At 46.4% G+C, this 24,144-nt stretch overlaps 1 long non-coding RNA gene across 1 annotated transcript in view; it reads right to left on the reverse strand.

The window, feature by feature from the left end:
• Window positions 1–7,112: 7,112 nt before the first annotated feature.
• LOC144600252 (uncharacterized) overlaps window positions 7,113–24,144 on the reverse strand; it is a 43,163-nt gene continuing 26,131 nt past the window's right edge. The window contains exons 2-5 of the long non-coding RNA XR_013548108.1: window positions 21,576–21,657; window positions 19,502–19,579; window positions 13,513–13,569; window positions 7,113–8,998 (exon numbers count right to left, since the gene is read on the reverse strand). This is a non-coding gene — a long non-coding RNA (uncharacterized LOC144600252). The remainder of the gene's footprint in view (window positions 8,999–13,512; window positions 13,570–19,501; window positions 19,580–21,575; window positions 21,658–24,144) is intronic.

Below are 24,144 nucleotides of genomic sequence, written 5' to 3' on the forward strand. Positions count from 1 at the left end.
ATTACACACAACAGCACAATAAATTACATACAAACGCACAATAAATTACATACAAACGCACAATAAATTACACACAACAGCACAATAAATTACATACAAACGCACAATAAATTACATACAAACGCACAATAAATTACACACAAAAGCGCAATAAATTACACACAAAAGCACAATAAATTATATTCAAAAGCACAATAAATTATATTCAAAAGCACAATAAATTATATTCAAAAGCACAATAAATTACACACAAAAGCACAATAAATTATATTCAAAAGCGCAATAAATTACACACAAACGCACAATAAATTACACACAAAAGCGCAATAAATTACTTTCAAAAGCTTAATAAATTACATACAAAACAACAATAAATCACATAAAAAGCACAATACATGGTTTAAAACCAAGAATTTAAAAAAAAATCAGTGTCGTACAATGAGACAAATATACCAATGTCTCCACAGATTGAGTTAAGACCTCGGGGTCTTTGGCTGGGAGCAGCTGTGGCTAGGAAGCTGAATGGAAGTAAAAGCTGAGATAAGGTAAGATCTTTGTTTTTGCATCAGTTCCCATTTAGTCTTCGTGAAGTGATAGTAGCACCTGGGGCAGGGGTATTGGCAGTGCTCCTCCTGCAGAATGTGGGAGATCAGGGAGACTTGCAGTGTCCCTGAAACTGTGGGAAGTGCTCCCAGCTGCAGCTCTGGAACTGTGTGATGGAACTGGAGCAGGAGATGGACGTACAGAGGATGAGACCTTCAGAGGTACGTTTTACTGAGATGGTCACGCTCAATGTGCAGGCAGAAAGTAGATAGCGGCCACTAGTTAAGGGAAAGGAAGTCAGCAGAGAGTTAAGGAATCCCCTGCGAACATCCATATACTAAAACTCTCGTTTGTTTGTTTGTTTGTTCCTGGACTACAGCCAAAACGGTACACGATAGCACGACAATTTCAGGCCCACCTTACTCACAGTCGTCCCTTTGGTGCTAATAGAAGAAGTTTCATTGAAATCGGTGTTATATATTTTAAATTATTCACATTTAAAAGTTTAAATCTATCTCCAAGAGAGGGAGGGAGGATATGGGGGTTGAGGGGGATGGAGTGGGGGGGGGGGGGGGAAGTGGAGGGAGAGAGGGGGAGGAGGGAGGATAAGGGGGGTCGAGGGGAATGGGGTGGGGGAGGGGAAGGGGAGGGGAGGGGAAGGGTAGGGGAGGGGAGGGCGTGGAGGGAGGGGAGAAGGGGGGAGGTGAGGGGGGAAAGGGGGGATGGGAGAAGGAGGGGAAGGGGGAGGGGGGAGGAGAGGGTGCTGCACCAATGCAGGAGAGGTTTGGGCCCAACGGGTCCACTTGGTCTAGTCCCCCTTGAAAACAGGTATCCCTTTAGGATACAGTTGGGAGGGGTTGACTGTTCAGGAGGAAGCAGCAGCAGCTGTCAGGTCTGTGATACCAGCTCTGGCTCCGAGGCATAGCTAGGAAGGATGATGTCAGGCTGAGCGATTGTGTTCAGGGACTCATTAGTTAGGGGGGCAGGCAAGAGATTCTGTTGCCACAAAAAGGTTCTCCAGGATAGTGTGCTGCCTCCCTGGTACCGCGGTTCAGGATGTGTTGGAGTGACTGCAGAACATTCTCATAGGCGAGGATGAGCAGCTAGAAGCTGCAATGTACATTGGCAGGAATGTACATTGGCAGGAAAATGAATGAGTAAAAGATTAAGGATAAGGTTAAAAAGCAGGTTCTCAAGGGTAGTAATCTCTGCTTTACTCCCAGTGCCATGTGCCAGTGAGGGTAAGAATAGGAAGATAAGATAGGCAGATAAATCTCCCAGCCTTAATCAGGTAGATCCAAGGACACAGCTGGAAGCTAGAGAGGAAATTGGCAGAGTCCTGGCTGAGATACATGAATCAGCAGTAGCTATTGGTGAGGTACCAGAGAACTGGAGGTGGTCGATGTCTTCCCTCTATTTAAGAAGGACACCAAGAAAAACCTGGGAACTATCGACTAGTAAGCCTAACATCTGTGGTAGGCAAGTAGTACGAGAGGATTTTGAGGGATAAGGTAGATATGCATGCATTTGGAAAGTTAGGGGTTGGTTGGGAGTGGTTAGCATGGTTTTGTGCATGAGAAATTTTGTCTCACAAATTTGATTGAATTTTTTCAAGGAAGTAAATTGAGAAGGTAGACGAGGTAGATGAATAATGTCTGAAGAAGGGTCTCGAACTGAAACGTCACCCATTCCTTCCCTCCTGAGATGCTGCCTGACCCGCTGAGTTACTACAGCATTTTGTGTCTACCTAGATGAATAATTAAATACCTAGAAATAACGAGCGGCTCGGTGGCGCAGCGGTAGAGTTGCTGCCTTACAGCGAATGCAGCGCCGGAGACTCAGGTTCGATCCCGACTACGGGCACCGTCTGTACGGAGTTTGTACGTTCTCCCCGTGACCTGCGTGGGTTTTCTCCGAGATCTTCGGTTTCCTCCCACACTCCAAAGACGTACAGGTATGTAGGTTAATTGACTGGGTAAAATGTAAAAAGTGTCCCTAGTGTGTGTAGGATAGTGTTAATGTGTGGGGATCGCTGGGCGGCGCGAACTCGGTGGGCCGAAGGGCCTGTTTCCACGCTGTATCTCTAAATCTAAAAAAATCTAAAAAATCTAAAAATCTAGATAGAGTGGAAGTGGAAAGGATTTTTCCAGTAGTGGGAGTCCAGAGCCAGAGGGCACAGCTTCAGGATAAAAGGGCATACCTTTAGAATGGAGATGAGGAGGAATTTCTTTAGCCTGAGGGTGGTGAATCTGTGGAATTCATTGGCACAGATGGCTGTGGAGGCCTAGTCATGGGTATTGTTTAAATGGAAATTGATACACTCTTGATTCATGAGTGTGTCAAAGGTTACGGGGAGAAGGCAGGAGAATGGGATTGAGAGGTAGATCAACCATAATCGCATGGTGGAGCAGACTCAGTGGGCCGAATGGACTAATTCTGCTCCTATGTCTTATGATCTTATGAGGGGATGGTTGTAGATACAGTCTATGTGGACTTCAGCAAGGCCTTTAACATGTAGTCACCTGGTAGCCTCCTCTAGAAGATTAGATTGCGTGGGATCCAGAGAGAGAGAGTTAAGTGGATACTGAACTGGTCTTTAGATTTAGATATAGATTTAGAGATACAGCGCAGAAACAGGCCCTTCGGCCCACCGGGTCCGTGCCGCCCAGCGATCCCCGCACATTAACACTATCCTACATCCACTAGAGACATTTTTACATTTGCCCAGCCAATTAACCTACATACCTGTACGTCTTTGGAGGGTGGGAGGAAACCGAAGATCTTGGAGAAAACCCATGCAGGTCACGGGGAGAACGTACAAACTCCGTACAGACGGCGCCCGTAGTCAGGCTGCGACACCGTGCCGCCCTTATGGTAAGAAGCAGAGGGTGGTAGCAGAAGGTTGATTTTGTTTTGATCTGGAAACTGTAACCAGTGACAGGTGGATAGGGTAGCAAAGAAGGCATTTGGCATGCTGGTGTGGGCGATGTTAAGAGCAGATATGTAGGAAGGAACTGCAGATGCTGCTGTAGATACATAGACACAAAATGCTGGAGTAACCCAGAGGGACAGGCAGCATCTCTGGAGAGAAGAAAAGGGTAAAGTTTTCATCCATTCCTTCTCTCCAGAGATGCTGTCTGTCCCACTGAGTTTTGTGTCTATGTTAAGAGGAGACATGATTAAGGTCTATAAAATTATGAGTGTCATCCATAGGATAGACTGTGGGAACCTTTTTGCCCAAATCAGACGTAGATAAACCTAGAGGATGTAGATTTAGGGTGAGGGGCGCGAGATTTTGAAAGGATCTAAGAGGGACTTTTTTTAGCCAGAGAGGATCTTGTATGCACTGCCGGAGAAAGTGATGAAATCCGAGTTGTTCAGAGCATTTAAGATGCACGGAGAAGAGTTTGAATGGCCCGGGTAGAGACAGTTACAGGTAACGTGCTGGAACGTAGGATTACAGGTGCTCCGTTATGTTCCGAGAAACCCATCACAAACCGAACGTATCGTAAGTTGAAATGCATTTAGTGCACCTGATCACGTGGCCGGAAGCGAGTTGTGGCTCACCACAGGTCACTGCCGTTTGCACCATCGCCAAGTCGAAATATTGTAAGTCGAAGCATTGTTTTTTTTAGATTTAGAGATACAGTGCGGAAACAGGCCCTTCGGCCCACCGAGTCCGCACCGCCCAGCGATCCCCACACATTAACACTATCCTACACACACTAGGGACAATTTTTAAAAATATTTTCCCAGTCAAATTGACCTACATACCTGTACGTCTTTGGAGTGTGGGTGGAAACCGAAGATTTCGGAGAAAACCCACGCAGGTCACGGGGAGAACGTACAAACTCCGTACAGACGGCGCCCGTAGTCAGGATCGAACCTGAGTCTCCGATGCTGCATTCGCTGTAAGGCAGCAACTCTACCGCTGCGCCACCGTGCCGCACCTAAGTCGGGGAGCATCTGTAATACGACTGGATGTCCACTGGTCTGCGTGGAAATGGTGGGCTGAATGGCCCGTTTCCATGCTGTTTGACTCTACAAACTTTGGGTATGTGACCACCCATCAATCTGTTCCATTGCCTGATCAGCACAATCGTTTCTAAGTTGGTAGGTTTACCCTTTGAAGAACCTCTGCAATGGTACTGTGTCTTGCATTCCATATTAAGTGGAAGGAAGCTGTGGACATTTGCTTGCACGCATCAGTTGTCCGCCTTTCGTCAGCCCACAATAGTACTTTATCCTCGGAGACACAGGGAACTGCAGATTCTGGAATCTTGAGCAAAACACAAAGTGCTGGAGAAAGTGAGTGGGTCAGGCAGCATCTGAGGAAGGAATGCACAGACAACGTTTCGAGTCGGGGCTCTTCTTCAGAGTGATTGTAGTAGTGGGGAAACAGCTGGAAAAGGGAGGTGGGAGCAGGACAAGTGATAGGTGGATTCAGGTGAGGGTGAGGGGAGGGGGGGTTGTGGGCAGATGGGTGAAGCAATTGACAAAGGCTAGAGGTGGAATGGTGACAAAATGGTGTCAGATAAGGAGAGAGGAGTGAAATCTCTCCTCAGGTGCTGTCTGGCCCATCAGGTTCTTCCAGCACTTTGTGTTTAGCACTTCATCCTTGATGGCTATGTGGAAATAAAGAGGCGCGTAATGATGGTGTGAGGATTGTTGCATTGGTAGCCAGCATGCGCACACTGTACTCAATGGACTGCTGTCATTCGTAGCAAATGGAGAAAAATCTAAAGAGTGCACAAGTACACATACTTGCTTCATCTTAACTTTTCACACTGATACCATCCAAAGGAAACGGATTAAACCAAATAGTGGCCTACATGTCACTATGGAGTGTAAATTGGTCCGCGCCGACCAGCGATCCCCGCACATTAACACTATCCTACACCCACTAGGGACAATTTTTACATTTACCCAGTCAATTAACCTACATACCTGTACGTCTTTGGAGTGTGGGAGGAAACCGAAGATCTCGGAGAAAATCCACGCAAGTCATGGGGAGAACGTGCAAACTCTGTACAGATGGTGCCCGTAGTCGGGATCGAACCTGGGTCTCCAGCACTGCCTTCGCTGTAAAGCAGCAACTCTACCGCTGCGCGACCGCCCAAAGTCTTTATTTATAAACCAGCATCTGCAACTCCTTGTTTCCGTGTATTAAGTTGCAGTTGATCCATCGTATTGCAGGCATTTTATCATATATCATATCATATGTATACAGCAGGAAACAGGCCTTTTCGGCCCTCCAAGTCCGTGCCGCCCAGTGATCCCCGCACATTAACACTATCCTACACCCACTAGGGACAATTTTTACATTTTACCCAGTCAATTAACCTACATACCTGTACGTCTTTGGAGTGTGGGAGGAAACCGAAGATCTTGGAGAAAACCCACGCAGGTCACGGGGAGAACGTACAAACTCCTTACAGTGCAGCACCCGTAGTCAGGATCGAACCTGAGTCTCCGGCGCTGCATTCGCTGTAAAGCAGCAACTCTACCGCTGCGCTACCGTGCCGCCCTTTTTGTTTCTTCTTCCCAACTCTCCCCCTTCTCCACATGCCTGTTTTCTATAGTTTCCCAGTTCTGATGAAAGGTCATTTAATTGACTTGTACCACTAACACTGTTCCTCTCTCACAACTAACCTGGTGAGAATTGGCAGCATTTTCTGTTTGTCTTTTGCAAACATGCATTGGCCCAAAGTGCGCCCTCTCTGGTGCATTCATGTGATTCTATCATCCCCACAGAAGACTCAGGAGGCCAAGTTAATGGATATTTTTAAGGCAAGAGATAGTGTAAGAAAATAACTGCAGATGCTGGTACAAATCGAAGGTATTTATTCACAAAATGCTGGAGTAACTCAGCAGGTCAGGCAGCATCTCAGGAGAAAAGGATCTCGGTCTGAAGAAGGGTTGCGACCCGAAATGTCACCCATTCCTTCTCTCCTGAGATGCTGCCTGACCTGCTGAGTTACTCCAGCATTTTGTGAATAAATATGGCAAGAGATAGATAGATTCTCGATTTGTGCGGGTGTCAGGAGTATGGGGAGGAGGCTGAAGAATGGGGTTAAAAGGGAAAGATAGATCAGCTATGATTGAATGGCGGAGTAGACTTGATTTGCTGAATGGCCCAATTCTGTTCCTATCCCCTATGAACATGAATCCTAAGCAAGGTGTTTGTATTTACATTCCTAAATGCCTTACATAGATCTTTTTTTTTTAATGTCCCTTGTTTTGGTGTCCCCAGTGCTGAAAATCATAAGGAAGATGCTCTACAAATGCAAGTTCAACATTCCTTTAAATCAGCATCTGCAGCTCCTTCTTACACACACTGCTTTTCAAAGATGAGGTAGAGGTATATTTGTGGAAGATCAAATGTATGTGGGCTCTGGAAACTGGCACAGAGGAGGAGATAGTGCCTGGACATGATTATATGGAAAGGCCGGGCTGGCTTGAACACCAGGTAACCTCTCTTGCTTCTCATTTTCTGCTGTGTCCAAAAGAGATAGGAAAACAAGGACCATAATTTTTTTGAACTGAATGACTTGGAAGCAAGTCAGTCGTAACATCACGAAGCACAACAAGTTTAATATTAATGATATGAATAAGTACAGACTACTTTAAACTCAATCACGTGCTCACAGAAATATGGTACCACCTCATCCTGCTTTGCAGGTGAAATCATTATTTCCATTACAGACATGTTAACTTTCTCAAGGCTCATTCTTCAGCCAGCTTCTCCTTGTCCAGGACGAACACCTTGAGCAGTGACTGTGACCTCTTGATTCTTCACCCATCTGGGCTGAAGGACAGGGAACAACAGACCTGTGCCAACCATGGCCCAACTAGTAGATCTTATGGATGCCCTCCCTCCGTACCAGTGCCTGATGGAGAAACTTGACATTTCTCTATCCCAACATGGACAATGATATCAATGGAGTTAATAAACCACACTACTTAGATGCAACACCGAATAAACATTTAACATTTGCAATTTCTCATCTCCATAATAATGCCACTTAAAATATTCTTTATTCCCATGGCACAGGCACAGAAGAAGCAGGAGAACACAACACTGTGATTTTCTTGAAGCCATTGATGCGTGGCCTCAACAGAGGGTTGTATTTTAGAATGCAGATATAGCATGATATAGCATGAGATTGACATCTTTCTCTTAATGTCAAAACCAATAGAAGCATCAATCATTCACCCATTCAATACAGCAAAGCAGAATCAACCACCACAGGAAAAAATAACACAAAGCATAAAGTAGTTAAGGTTAGGCTTCCACAAAATCTCAGGCGGAAATTGTTGAATTAAGGTAAACCAGAGAATGAACACAAAATTCAAAGATGAAGCCTATTTTTATCTGCAAATGTGTCTGGGGTAATTTTTTCTGGAGGAGACATTTAGTTAGTGAGAGGCCATTTCAGGATGTGCACAATTTTCTCACCATTTAAATTAAATTCAGAGGCAGTGGTGCTTCGATTTCCAAGCATTGTTCACCGCGTGCAAGATTTGCTGTTGGGCAGGCATAGTTAAAAATGCTCCCTTGATCTGTGAAGTGATAGACAGTGTTGCTGATTCTTCCCTTTACAGTGAAAGGACTGGATTAATGGATGATAATTGTGGCACATAAATTCAAGCATGCTTCCCCATTCACGCATCAACACTGTAAAGTATTAAAGTATTATAACATATAAAATTCTTAAGGGGTTGGAGAGGCTAGATGCGGGAAGATTGTTCCCGATGTTGGGGGAGTCCAGAACCAGGGGTCACAGCTTAAGGATAAGGGGGAAGTCTTTTAGGACCGAGATGAGAAAACATTTCTTCACACAGAGTGGTGAGTCTGTGGAATTCTCTGCCACAGAAGGTAGTTGAGGCCAGTTCATTGGCTATATTTAAGAGGGAGTTAGATGTGGCCCTTTTTGCTAAAGGGATCAGGGGGTATGAAGAGAAGGCAGGTACAGGCTACTGAGCTGAATGATCAGCCATGATCATATTGAATGGCGGTGCAGGCTCGAAGGGCCGAATGGCCTACTCCTGCACCTATGTTTCTATGTTTCTATGTTTCTATAGCGCAGTTGAATAGCTCGTGAGGATTCTGCAGCATCACCCACCAAAATACATCTTTAATTTCTGCATACAGCTACAAGACAGGATGATGGAAATACTGCCCACACACTGACAACACAATCAATAATGGCCACGGTTACTGACACAGTACATTATAACAAGTAAACATTAAGTTATGGGGACCGCATTTTTAGCAACTTGCTGAATGGGAGTTTTGTTTCGCTATTAATCCCGACAGCCCAAATCCCCACGGTCGAAGAATGAATAAGTATTTGTCAACAACACTGAGGAACTCAGGTCAATTTTTAGCCTTCTCAACCAATGTTTCATCATCTTCTGGAGAGATAAGTAGTTCTTCACTTTCAGTAGCTTCCTGTAAACAACCAAAAGAGCATATGATGAAACACTGCAATGTAGTCGCAATGTAGTTTAGTTTAGAGATATAGCATGGAGACGTGCACTTTGGCCACCGAGTCCAGCTGACCATCAATCTCCCGTGCACACTAGTTCCACGTTATCCCCTTTCATCCACTCCCCTCACTGTACGAGCAATTTGCAGAGGCAAATTAAACTTCAAAACTGCATGTCTTTGGGATGTGGGAGGAAACCGGAGCATCCAGAGTAAACCTATGCAGTCACAAGGAGAATGTGCAAACTCCAAACGGACAGCTCCCGAGGCTAGGATCGAACCTGGGTCACAGGCATTGTGAAGCAGCAGCAGAAGCAGCTGTGCCACTGTGCAGCCATCTTGTAGTTGAATTGGATTGGATAGGCCTGATTGTTAACTCTGAATTGAGCGGCTGTGGGCTTGAATTACACTCATATCTTCAGCACCTTAATCCATCCCAAGTATCAGGAACTATGGATAAAAATCACATACGAGCGGGCATAGCTTTAAGAGGACGGAGGCGGAGTTTATGGGAGATGGACGGGGCAAGTTTTTTTTTTACACAGAGAATGGTGAGTGTGGTGAGTGCCTGGACTGGGTTGTCGGGCTGGTGGAAGGGGCAGATACGATAGTGGCCTTTAATAGACTTTTGGATAGACATATGGATACGCAGGTAAAGGAGAGATATGGATGCTGTGCAGGCATATAAGAGCTGGCCTTGGCATTACCGATAGGAGTGCCAACTATCTCACTCCCAAATAAGGGACAAGGTGGCGTCACGCCCGGCGCCCCACGTGACCTCACCCAGCCAGCGCCCACGTGCTCCTGCTCCACCAATGGCGGCTGCCTAGGCCGGGAGACGGGTTGCTATGCAACCTTCATTAGGTGGTTGCCCGGGCCTCCAGGCCTGCGCTGTCCGGGCCTACAGTATCGGGCTTACAGTGTCTGGGCCTACAGCGGCCCCAGGGCCTACAGTGTCCGGGCCTACAGTGTCCGGGTCTTACAGTGCCCCCCAGGCCTACAATGTCCGGACCTACACTGTCCGGGCCTACAGTGTCCGGGCCTACAGCATCTGGGCCTACAGTGTCTAGCCCTACAGTGTCTGGGCCTACAGCGTCCGGGTCTTACAGTGCCCCCCGGGTGGTCCTGTACGGAACAAACCAATTTAGCCCAAAATACGGGATGTCCCGACTAATACGGGACAGTGGGCAACCCTAATTACAGACATTGTGAGTTCAAGGGCCCATTGTTGTGCTGTACTGCTCGATGTTTATAGGAATTGGGTATCAGAAACTGCCGAATGCTGCAACATTAATACACTTTGATTTATTTACTGAATTTTAACAAAATACTTTAAATCCACTTGTGGGCACCTGGTACTGGGCTGGATTTACTATTAACTACTTCTGCCATGAGGCCAACTAGCTGTAGATGGTACCAAGATTATCAAGGCATTATTAAGAGATGCTATTGGGTACTAGACCACACAAAAAGGGCAAGGTAGTTGCATTCATTTTCCTGAGGTCAGCTCAATTCAAAAGAGTAAGGATGCATATCATGTGTAAGAAGGAACTGCAGATGCTGGTTTAAACCAAAGATAGACACAAGAAGCTGGAGTAACTCAGTGGATCAGACAGCATCTCTGGTGAAAAGGAATAGGTGATGTTTCGGGTTGAGATCCTGAAGAAATGTCGACCAGAAACGTCACGTATTCCTTCTCTACAGAGATGCTGTGTGACCCGCTGAGTTACTCCAGCTTTTTGTATCTATCAAAAGATACATATAATAACTGATGAATAAAAAACTTTGCAGGACTATGGCGAGGCTCTCAGGTCAGATTCAGATACATTTTTATTATCATATTGTCCACTATGGAGCCTATTGTTCTAACCTTAGCACATTTGTATGGAGGTGTAACAATGTTGTAGGACACAGGCTGTAATCGTTGTCCATGGACACAGGCTGTAATTGTTGTCCATGTCCAGGGACAACAATTTATGTTACCTTTATGTGTAAGAAAATAACTGCAGATGCTGGTACAAATCGAAGGTATTTATTCACAAATTCAGTAACTCAGTGGGTCAGGCAGCATCTCAGGAGAGAAGGAATGGGTGACGTTTCGGGTCGAGACCCTTCTTCAGATTGATGTCAGGGGGGCGGAACAAAGGAAGGATATAGGTGAAGACAGGAAGACAGAGGGAGATCTGGGAAGGGGGAGGGGAAGAGAGGGACAGAGGGACTATCGAAAATTGGAGAAGTCAATGTTCATACCGCTGGGCTGCAAGCTGCCCAGGCGAAATATGAGGTGCTGTTCCTCCAATTTCCAGGTGGGCCTCACTATGGCACTGGAGGAGGCCCATGACAGAAAGGTCAGACTGGGAATGGGAGGGGGAGTTGAAGTGCTCGGCCACCGGGAGATCAGGTTGGTTAAGGTGGACTGAGCGCAGGTGTTGAGCGAAGCGATCGCCGAGCCTGCGCTTGGTTTTGCCGATGAATGCCTTTATGTTACATGGATGCTGAGGATGCCCTTAAAGCAGATGGATCTGCCCAAATCAACAGCTCACCTAGAGCTAAACTTGCGCGGCTGCATTAGATAAACTTGTACCCTAACCATTTAAGTCGTGTACGCAAGAGATAGCAATAAGAGAATCCCAGATATGTTGAACGTTCACTGGGGATGAATGATAACAATTGATGCAAGGGATAAAACAGGTAATTGCATGATTCCAGATGGAAAGCTGGTCAATACAAAATAAATACAAAAATTCTAACTTTTTAACTAATTACTCAATCCATAATCACCATTTCAGAAGTGATGAAATTTGGATAAATATACAGACATATCGTCACAAATGTATCATGATCATCAATGTGAGATTTGTAAACCATTGCCAACAGATTAAAGAACCTAAACTTCATTTCATGGCACTCAAATCTCACACATGACTCAGTGTAATATTCTTAGGAACATAGAAACATAGAAAAATAGGTGCAGGAGTAGGCCATTCGGCCCTTCGAGCCAGCACTGCCATTCAATATGATCATGGCTGATCATCTAAAATCAGTACCCCGTTCCTACTTTTCCCTCATATCCCTTGATTCCTTTAGCCCCAAGAACTAAATCTAACTCTCTCTTGAAAACAGGAAGCATTTTTTTTGCAGGAAACAATTAGGCCAATCAAGGGATGAAGGCAGTTGGCAAACACTAATTGAAACACTTGTGTTTATACAGGATCTCTTTATGACCACAGGATATTTTAAATTGTTCACAGCCAACTTTGGAAATATAATGGTTTTATACAACTTAACTGCAGGAGACACTGCAGTCAAGTCGTACAAAACAGAGACTCATGAACAAAAATCTATTGACATCCAAATGATCAGTTTTGCTTCAACGGCATTAGCCGATAGATTCATATTGCAGGACCCAGAGGGAGCAAAGCTTCATGGGACCAGTTGTGTACGGCTGATGCATTAGCATCTTCCTCACTGCTTCGTGGTCAAAGTTCCAGTGAGCATGCCCCTGGAATGGAATTTTTAACCTGTAACCTCTTGACTTGCAGTTCAGAGTGTCACTATTGACCAAAGATGATAAACTTCTTGTATATAATCAACATATTATTGAGCATGTTGTGATCAAAACATACTTATTGCATTGATAGTGGCCCAGTAGAAAGTGTAGCTATGTAAAATGTCCCAGTGACCCAGGTTCAAGCCTGACTTTGAATGCTGTCTGTGTGGAGTTTGCATGCTCTCCCTGCAACCTTATGGGTTGCCCCGGGAGCTCTGGCTTCCTTCCACAACGGAAAGGTGCAGTGTGAAGGAAGGAACTGTAGATGCTGGTTTACACCGAAGATAGACGCAAAGTGCTGGAGCATCTCAGCGAGACAGGCAGCATCTCTGGAGATAAGGAATGGGTGGCGTTTCGGGTCGAGACCCTTCTTCATACAATTGGCTGGAAGGCTAATTTGAGGCTGTAAATTATCTGTAGATTGTTAGCTGGAAAATCAGGGAGTGTTGCTGGATGTTTTAACTTTAGTTGAGTTTGGAGATGGAAATGGGTCCTTCATGGAGAACATGCAAACTCCTACATACAAATAGGACATAACAAATTGCAGGGAACACATGGGAGAATTGGATTGGAGGGAATGATTAGATAACCAGCAGTGGAACAAGTGGCTTCCTTCCAGGTCATATGGAAATAGGTATATTTTTATTTTATTTTCATTGAATGATGTTTTTCTTGCAAAGTGATAACACAGTCAGGCACGATGAGCAATATTCTCCTTCAGTGCTGAATAATTCAGCGATGTTTATAATTCACAAATAACAGTCAGTGATCTGTGCCGATCAGATTAGGATGAGGAAAGGCGTGGGGCGGGTGTAAAAGTTGGGGCTGGGGAACCAGATATCTTTTTCAGCAGCTCGCATGCCAGGTAACCCTCGAGCGGTGAAATCAGGGTGGTGAGTCAACAGTGGAGGGCACGGGTGAGAATTACCTTCAGTTTTTCCAGTTCTTGTCTGCCAGGAAGAGATATCTGAGGTGTGTGGAAAGCCTATCACATGAAAAAAAAAAAGGATTTGGTCAGCAAAGCATTATTGACATGAAATATGTTTGTACGTCGACAAGAATGAACATGAAGGGTTTCCTCCTGTGTTGCCGGACAGATTTCACTTGTCAGAACTGCCAGTCACACCTTTGGGAATAACCTACCTCTTGGCAGAACCAAGGCATGCCCAGCTACTGAACAGGCCAAGAGGTCCAAAATCAATGTGGCTGTTCCAGTACATGGTCACTGTAACGATCCAATACAGTTGCTCCTCAACTTATGATAGGGTTCCGTTCCGATAAACCCATCGTAAACCGAAAATATCTAAGTAGAAAATGCATTTACTACACCTGGTCAGGTGAGCGGAAGCAATCTGTGGCTCGCTGCTTAGCGTTTGCACCATTGTAACGTCGAAATATCGTAAGTTGAGGAGCACCTGTATTCAATTCCATTAAAATGAACACACCATTCTTATGCTGTGCGCGACTGATGTCAGTCAAATAGTCAGGAAGGAACTGCAGATGCTGGTTTAAACTGAAGATAGACACAAAAAGCTGGAGTAACTCGGGGGGTCATTTCTCTTGGGCAGCTTGCAACCCAGTCGTATGAATTTTGATTTCTCTAACTTCAAGTAAATCCTTGCATCACCTCTCTCTCCATCCCTCCCCCACCCAAGTTGTACCAGCTTCAAAGTCATTTTGTTGATGAGTCTCATTGTAACTCGTTTTCACCTAGCCCATAGCTAACAATGGCTTGTTCCCTTTATCATCGTTAGTTTTTTGCATATCTTTCATTCATTTGTTCTATATCTCCCTACATCACCATCTACATCTCTTGTTTCCCTCTCCCCATGACCCTTAGTCTGAAGAAGGGTCACAACCCAAAATGTTACCTATTCCTTTTCTCCAGGGATGCTGTCTGACCCACTGGGTTACTCCAGCTTTTTGTGTCTATCTTCGGTCAAATGGTTTATTGGCATGCAAAGCTCCTGAACCCACAGGTGCCGCTAGTCATTAAAGAAACTCTGTCCGACAGTGCTATTACGAAGGAAATAAGTACTCCTTTTACAAACATGCAAACTAGGAGCAGGAATAGGCCACTAGGCTTCATGCTTGTGCCATTTAATAAGGTCAAGGCTGATCTGATCTGAGGAAGAACATTCTTCCTATTGAGGGAGTGCAGCATAAATTTCTGAGGTTAATTCCCGGGATGGCGGGACTGACATATGTTGAAAGAATGGAGTGACTGGGCTTGTATACACTGGAATTTAGAAGGATGAGAGGGGATCTTATTGAAACATATAAGATTATTAAGGGATTGGACACGTTAGAGGGAGGAAACATGTTCCCAATGCCGGGGGAGTCCAGAACCAGGGGCCACAGTTTAAGAATAAGGGGTAGGCCATTTAGAACAGATATGAGGAAGAACTTTTTCACCCAGAGCGTAGTGAATCTGTGGAAATCTCTGCCTCAGAAGGCAGTGGAGGCCAATTCTCTGAATGCTTTCAAGAGAGAGCTCGATAGAGCTCTAAAAGATAGCGGAGTCAGGGGGTATGGGGAGAAGGCAGGAACGGGGTACTGATTGTGGATGATCAGCCATGATTACAGTAAATGGCAGTGCTGGTGTGAAAGGCCGAATGGCCTCCTCCTGCACCTATTGTCTATAAGCGTTCCTACCTATCCCCAATTTGCTTTTACCTCCTCGATTACCAGGATTCTATCAAAGAGTCACAGAAACTGGTCCTCCTGCCAACAAAGTCTGCAGTGTACACCAAGCACCCATTTAAAATAGCCACATTTTATTTAGGGAACATAAAACAGTTCAGCATAGAGGAAGGCCCTTCAGCCCACAATATCTATGCTGAACACGGTGCCAAGTCCAAGGTATTTATTCAGAAAATGCTGGAGTAACGCAGCGGGTCAGGCAGCATCTCAGGAGAGAAGAAATGGGTGACGTTTCGAGTCGAGACTGATGTCAAGTCCAATGCTCAGCTGCTTGCACATAATCCATATCTCTCCATACCCTGGATATTCATATCCCCAGACTAAAGCCTCAATCACATCTGCCTCACCACCACATACGTCAGCTTATTTCATTCTCTCATCTCTCTCATCTCACAAAAAAAAGCCCCACCAGTTTCCTATAAACACGGCCCCCCACACCGCACCACACCGCCCCTCACACCACACCGCCCCTCACACCACACCGCCCCTCACACCACACTGCCCCTCACACCACACCGTCCCTCACACTACACCGTCCCTCACACCACACTGCCCCTCACACCACACCGCCCCCCACACCGCACCACACCGCCCCTCACACCACACCACCCCTCACACCACATGGCCCCTCACACCGCCCCTCACACCACACCTCACACCGCCCCTCACACCGCCCCTCACACCACACCGCCCGTCACACCACACCTCACACCGCCCCTCACACCACACCGCCCCTCACACCACACCGCCCCTCACACCACACCGCCCCTCACACCACACCGCCCCTCACACCACCCCTCACACCACACGGCCCCTCACACCGCCCCTCACACCACACCTCACCACACCGCCCCTCACACCACACCGTCCCTCACACTGCACCACACCACACCGCCCCTCACACCGCCCCTCACACCACACCTCACCACACCGCCCCTCACACCACACCGTCCCTCACACTGCACCACACCACACCGCCCCTCACACCGCCCCTCACACCACACCTCACCACACCGCCCCTCACACCACACGGCCCCTCACACCACACGGCCCCCCACACCACACGGCCCCCCACACCACACGGCCCCTCACACCACACGGCCCCCCACACCACACGGCCCCCCACACCACACGGCCCCTCACACCACATGGCCCCCCACACCACACGTCCCCTCACACCACACGGCCCCCCACACCACACCGCCCCTCACACCACACGGCCCCTCACACCACACCACCCCTCACACCACACGGCCCCTCACACCACACGTCCCCTCACACCACACGTCCCCTCACACCACACGTCCCCTCACACCACAAGGCCCCCCACACCACACCGCCCCTCACACCACACGGCCCCCCACACCACACCGCCCCTCACACCTTAAAGCTCTGTCCTCTACCCCTTAGAGTTTTCCATTCTGGGAAAAAAGTTCTGAATGTCTACCCTATCTATGTTTCTTATAATTTTATATATTTCTATCAGGAATACCCTCAACCTCCTGTGCTCCAGAGAAAACAATGCACATCTGTGCAACCTCATCTGGAGCTAATTCCCTCAGTTGCAGACAGTATTGTGGTAAACCTCCTCCGCACTATTTCCAAGCTCTCACATCCTTCCAGTAATGGGAAGACCAGAACTGCACGCCAAATTCCAAATATGGCATAGTCCTATAAAACTGCATCATGACTTCCCGACTCTTGTGTGTAATGCCCTGACCAACGAAGGCAAGAATACCATATGCCTTCTTTACCACTCTGTCTGCTTGAGTTGCCACATTCAGGGAGTTTTGGACTTGGACCCCAGGATCCTTCTGTTCATCAATGCTGTTAATTGGATATTTTTCCTCTTACATTTGACCTCCCAAACCCTCCAAAATGCAACACCTCACACATTAAGCGTCTTTGAGTATATGAAAAGCGCTATATAAATAAAATGTATTATTATTATTATTATTATATTCAGATTAAACTCCACCTGCCATTTCTCTGCCCATTTCTGCAGCTGATCTTTATCCTGCTGTATAGTTTGACAGCCTTCCTGACAGTTCATGACCCCAGCTACCTGCAACCTCACTGACCAGCCAACTCTACATTAACGTCCAAGTCACTTGTGTATATCACAAACAACGGAGGTTCCCAGCACGGACTGTTTCGCTGAACACATTGGCTTGGTCATGCTGGACCTCCCAGTTGGTACTCATTTTAACTCCCTTTCCTATACTGGCCTTTCTGGCCTTGGCCTCTCCCACTGCCAGAGTGAGGACACATGCAAACTAGAACAGCACCGAATACTCCGCCTGGGTAGCTTACAACTCAACAGTACAGATATTGAATTCTCCAATCTTAAGTAATACTCTGCACTTCCCTCATCCCTCCCCCCACCCCCTTTGACCCCACCCCAGTGGGCTCTCATTAATGCCACTGTCAATAGACAATAGACAATAGGTGCAGGAGGAGGCCATTCGGCCCTTCAAGCCAGCACCGCCATTCAATGTGATCATGGCTGATCATTCTCAATCAGTACCCCGTTCCTGCCTTCTCCCCATACCCACTGACTCCGCTATCCTTAAGAGCTCTGTCCAGCTCTCTCTTGAATGCATTCAGAGAATTGGCCTCCACTGCCTTCTGAGGCAGAGAATTCCACAGATTCACAACTCTCTGACTGAAAAAGTTTTTCCTCATCTCAGTTCTAAATGGCCGACCCCTTATTCTTAAACTGTGGCCCCTTGTTCTGGACTCCCCCAACATTGGGAACATGTTTCCTGCCTCTAATGTGTCCAACCCCTTAATAATCTTATACGTTTTGATAAGATCTCTTGTTCCTTTCCATTCCTCCTCACACTGACCTCCCACCCATCCATCTCCAAGTCGCCCATTTTCCTTTTATCCTTCCACTTTTACCACCCCCTTCTGCTCATATCCCTCCCTCCAGATTTACACTTCACTCCACCTCTTCTTTCCTGAACTGGTACCCTTTTGTCCCCTTTTCACCTCTGGCTTTTATTACTGTCCACGCAAATCCCAATCGCCACACCCCGTCACGTCTCCTCACCTGTATCCACCCATCACTTGCCAGGCTTTGTCCCCCCACCCCCCACCCCCCCATTACCAGCTTTCTCCCCACCTCTTCATCAGTCTGAAGAAGCCTCTGACATAAAATGTTGCCTGTCCATTCTCAGCAGATGCTGCCTGACCCACTGAGTTCCTCCATCACTTTGTTTTTTTTTACTCTAGATCCCAGCATCTGCAGTTGTGTGTGTCCCTATTTTATTCCCCCCACTTGTTCCTGTCAATTTCCCCCCAAATTCTACAGTGCACAAACACACAGCAGCAGCTGGTGCCTCCCAACACCATATATCCTTGAGCACTCAGAAGGAACCCACCACATAAAGCAAACATGCAAACTCCACACACTGAGCACCAGAGGTCAGGGTTGAGCCTGGAGCGCTGGAGACACTATACTCAAAGACATTCCCACCATCTTTTGGAGACAAAGGTTCCAAACACCATCAACTCCTCGAGTCAAAAAAGCGACACCTCTTTCTTAAATCGACTTTGGAGACACAGTGCGGAAACAGGCCCTTCGGCCCAAAGCCGACCAGCGATCACCCCGTACACTAACACTATCCTACACACTAGGGACAATTTTACAACTTTTCACTGAATCCAATTAACCTCCAAAATTGTACATCTTTGGGGTCAGGGACCAAACCAGAGCAACCAGAGAAAACCCACTGGGAGAACATACAAACTCCGCGCAGACAGCACCAGTGGTCAGGATTGAACCCAGGTCTCTGACGCTGTGAGACAGCAACTCTACAACTGCGCCACCATTTACTTTTATACAAGGCTCCCCCCTACCCCCAGTTCGAGATTCCTCCAGGAGATGAAACATCTTCTCTACAGTTATAATTCTGGCCATAGCTTCATTGGTTGTGTTACCGGCTTGCATCAATGTATTTACTATTAGAAACGTCACCATTTATTGTTTATTCCATGCAAATGATCAATATCCTACTCTGCCACACACACGAAGAATGGCCACACAAATATTATGCCCGCTACCAACAACACATTTGGAACAGCATCCCAACAAGACTCGGAGAAGCTGTGATAGATATATCTTTCTAATTGCAGTATGAATTTCACGATGGGCAGGACTGGAGTTCTACAAAGAGTGGGGTTTCAATGGGCATTTTGGGAAAGAAGACCTTCTTTGCTTGCTCAATCTCATCGATGGATTTCGAGCGACTCTTGACATTCTGCCTCTGTGGTGAAGGTGATTCGTTCTGAGGGAAAACCAAAAGGACACAGACTGTTAAAAGTGCATTGGAGAGGGCCAGCAACCGTCTGCAAATTACACAGTGACATGGCAAAGCAAGTAAAAAGTAAAAAGCTGCAAATCTGAAATAAAAACTCAGAAAGCTGGAAATATTCAACCGGTTAATTAGACTTTAGACTCTAGAGATACAGCATGGAGACGGGCCATTCAGCCCCTCGAGTCCACTCCGACCTGTGATGCACAGACACTATCCTAGAGACAATTAATAACTTACAGAAGTTAATTAACCTCCAAACCTGTACGCCTTTGGAGTGTGGGTGGAAACCAGAGCAGTGAGAATGAACAAACTCTGTACAACCATCACCCGTCGTCAGGATCGAACCAGGGTCTCTGGCGCTGTAATACAGCAAATCTACTCCCCTCCCAAATTCATCAGTTCTGATGAATCAGCCTGAAATGTTATCTTTGATTCTTTTTAAACAGATGCTGCCGAACCTGCTGCATTTTTCCAGCATGTTTAAAGTATCAGATTTCCAGCATTTGTAGTAAAAACAAATCTCATTTTTATTTATTTTATTATCACATTTAGACTGAGAACAGAAAATACATTTTGTAACTTTTTTTTCACGACAAACATTTCGCCAAACTTTAAATTCTTCAACGTTAACATCTCGAATGGCCTATCCTGGGCCTAGAACGTAAATGTAACCGTGAAGCACTATAGAAAATATTGTAGCAACCACAGGGATTGGTCCTGAGAGTCGAACCCTCGGATTGGCCAGCTAGGTCACGTGGTGGTTTTGGGGCCAAAAACCAGGCAGTGGGAAGAGAACTTCGATGTGAACAGTTTGAGTTAATCGTTGTCTGTAATCTCGTTTGTTATCCTTTGTAATTGAATATTGCTGCCGCAATAAACTTCTTTAACAAAGTACAAGCCTCCAGACTCGCCATAATATCCTGATTGGTTGGAGATGATCCCAGGAATGAGTGGGTTAGCAGATGATGTGCGTTGGACAGCACTGGGCCTGTGCTCGCTGGAGTTTAGAAGGTTGAGGGGGGGGGACCTCATTGAAACTTACAGAATAATGAAAGGCATAGATAGAGTTAATGTGGAGAGGATGTTTCCACTGGTGGGAGAGACCAGAGATCATAGCCTGAGAATTATAGGGCACACTTTTAGAAAGGAGGTGAGGAGGAACTTCTTTAGTCAGAGGGTAGTTAATCTGTGGGACTCATTGCCACAGAGGGCTGTGGAGGCCGTCAGTGGATACTTTTAAGGCCGAGATAGAAGGATTTTGGATTAGAGCGGGTGTCAAGGGTTATGGGGAGAAGGCAGGAAAATGGGATTAGGAGGCAGAGATCAACCATGATTGAACGGCGGAGTAGACTCAATGGGCCGAATGGCCTAATTCTACTCCTATAACGTATGACCTTGTGAACATATACCATGACCTGGAAGAGCAACTCCTAATTAGGTGACTGCTAAAGGCTGCAGGGAGTCACAGAGTCTGCCTTCCTCCCCATCACCAGCACCTACATGAGCCGCCTCCTCAAGAAGGTGGCATCTATCATCAAGGATCCACACCATCCCAGGCGTTCCCAACTCTTGCTGCCACCATCGGGCAGGAGGCACAGAGGCATTGATTCCCACACCACCACGTGCAGGAACAGTGACAACCATCCCATTCTTCACTGACCTGCATAACCCGAATCCTGCCTCTGGAGCTGTACACTACGGACTATCTCCAATGCTACCAGGGATCTGCTTTCCAGTTGTGTTCTGCACTAATGTCCTTTCATACGCGGTATTTTTGCCCATTTCACTATCTTGTGTAATTTATGTATCGTGTGCTGCCTGTGTCCCTATGCCCATGTTGCTGACGTAAGCAAGAATTTCATTCGATTGTACTTGTGTCTGATGGGCACTCAAGTTCTCAGTCACTTGGCACATTCAGATTGTAACGTCTTTCCTAAATAAGAAAATGATATTATTGCGCTCTTACCTTTTTGTCCATCTTGCCCCAGGTTTATGTAGGAATCCTGGTGAGTAAACGTTGTGGCTTCCCTTTGATGTCAAGCTTCACCCTTTAGCAAATAAAGGCAGATGCAAGTTGACTAATATTAGCCGCGTGAGGCTTCGTACCAAAGTGTTCCGAGTACGATAATGCTGCCACTTACACACCACATCACATTGAACTGGCCTGAGATGGCTGAGTGTTCCTGGAATACATCCCTGAGCCATCAGGAAGAGCAAGGTATCACATATATACTTTTAGTTTAGAGATGCATCGCGAAAACAGTGGAATTCGTGGAATTCTCTGCCACAGAGGGCAGTGGAAGCCAAATCACTGGATGGATTTAAGAGAGAGTTAAATAGAGCCCTAGGGGATAGTGGAATCAAGGGATATGGGGAGAAGGCAGGCACGGGGTATTGATTGGGAACGATCAGCCATGATCACAATGAATGGCGGCGCTGGCTCAATGGGCCGAATGGCCTCCTCCTGCACCTATTTTCTATGTTTCTATGTTTCTATGTTAACAGGCTCTTCGGCCCACTGAGTCCGCGCCGACCAGCAATTACCCGGTACACTAGCACTATCCTATACACACTAGGGACAATTTACAATTTTTACCAAAGCCAAATTACAAACCTGTACGCCTTTGGAGTGTGGGAGGAAACTGGAGCACCCGGGGAAAACCCACGTGGTCACGGGGAGAACGTACAAACTCCATACAGACAGCACCCGTGGTCAGGATCGAACCCCAGTCTCTGGCGCTGTAAGGCAACAACTCTATAGCTGCGCCACCATGCTGCCCCAAGACATATATATTCCTACATGAATTATTGAAAGTATGCCTCCGCACAGATCAGCTCAAAGACATCTCAACAAAATATTATAGATTTACAAACTCATTACAAATGTACCAAAATGCAACGGAGCCCAAACATAACTACAACAAGCCATCAGAAATATACACCAATCAGCCAAAACATTATGACCACTGACAGGCGAAGTGAATAACATTGGTTATCTTGTTACAATGGCACCTGTCAAGGGGTGGGATATATTAGGCAGCAAGTGAACAGTCAGTTCTTGAAGTTGATGTGTTGGATGCAGGGGAAATGGGCAGGAGTAAAGACCTGAGCGACTTTGACAAGGGCCAAATTGTTATGGCCAGACGACTGGGTCAGAGCATCTCTGAAACGGCAAGGCTTGTGGGGTGCTCCCGGTCAGCAGTGGTGAGTACCTACCGACAGTGGTCCGAGGAGGGACAAACCACAAACTGGCGACAGGGTGTTGGGCGCCCAAGGCTCATTGATGCGCGAGGGCAACGAAGGTTATCCCGTCTGGTCCGAACAGACAGAAGGTCGACTGTGGCACAAGTCACAGAAAATGTTAATGGTGGTCACGGGAGGAATGTGTCACAATACACAGTGCATCGCACCCTGCTGCGTATGGGGCTGCACATGGAGGACCAGCAGCATATTAGGCAGGTGGCCAGTTTTTTCTCACCTTCATTTACCTTATGAATTATAAATGCAAAGATATGGTGTGGAGTCAGTGCAGCAAAGTGCATGCATTTTGGTTGTAGGAATAAAGGTGTCGATTATTTTCTAAATGGGGGGAGAATTCAGAAATCAAAGGTGCAAAGGGACTTTGGAGTGCTGGTGCAAGATTCCCAAAATGTTAATTTGCAAGTCGAATCGGTGGGAAGGAAGGCTAAAATACAAAAACAGGGATGTGACGCTGAGGCTTTGTAAGGCACTGGTCAGACCGCATTTGGTCTATTGTGAGCAGTTTTGGGGACTTCGGCACCTATTTGCCATGGAGCACGCCTATTGCTCCCTGTCTATTACTGACGCCCTGCTGATACAATCAGCGAGTGCACAGGAACTCCGGCGTGAGACCCCAGGGCTCTGTGTCACGATTCAAGGCACCTCCTGCAAACGTTTCCTTTCAACAATTAATCCTTATCCTGTCATTGAAACAACCTCACGCTTAACAGTGGAACTACAATTAAATTTAATGAGCTTAGCTGCATAACTACGGAAGCTGCTGCAGACATTTTATGTTTCTTGCTAATCTTTGTATTATTCTTGTACTGTTTGTTCCCTTATCAGTGGTTTGATCCTCCTTCGTCCAGAGTTCAAAATCACACTGTGTTTCAGAATATAAATTAGAAATTAAAAGAAATGGAAATTAAAAGCCATTAATAGTAAAGGTAATGATTAAGCGGTGAAGTTGTTGTTCATGTTAAACAAGTCGACTAATGTGCTGCAGGCATGGAAACCTTTCCTTACCCAGTATGACCCAAATATGACCCTAGAGTGTCTGTACCCACATCAGTGTGGCTACTACCTCTGAGCTGCTCTCTGCATTTGCCCAGTACGCCACTCAATCGCATGGACGATAATGACTTGGGATGAATGCCAACATTATCACTGGGTGGCACAGTGGTGCAGATGGTAGACCTCGCGCCTCACGGTGCCAGAGACCTGGGCTCCATCTTGATCGAGGAGATAGTGATTGACTTCAGGAAGTGAAGCGGTACACACGCCCCAGTCTGCAT

The sequence above is a fragment of the Rhinoraja longicauda genome, chromosome 14, assembly GCF_053455715.1.
Source record: "Rhinoraja longicauda isolate Sanriku21f chromosome 14, sRhiLon1.1, whole genome shotgun sequence".
NCBI lineage: Eukaryota > Metazoa > Chordata > Chondrichthyes > Rajiformes > Arhynchobatidae > Rhinoraja > Rhinoraja longicauda.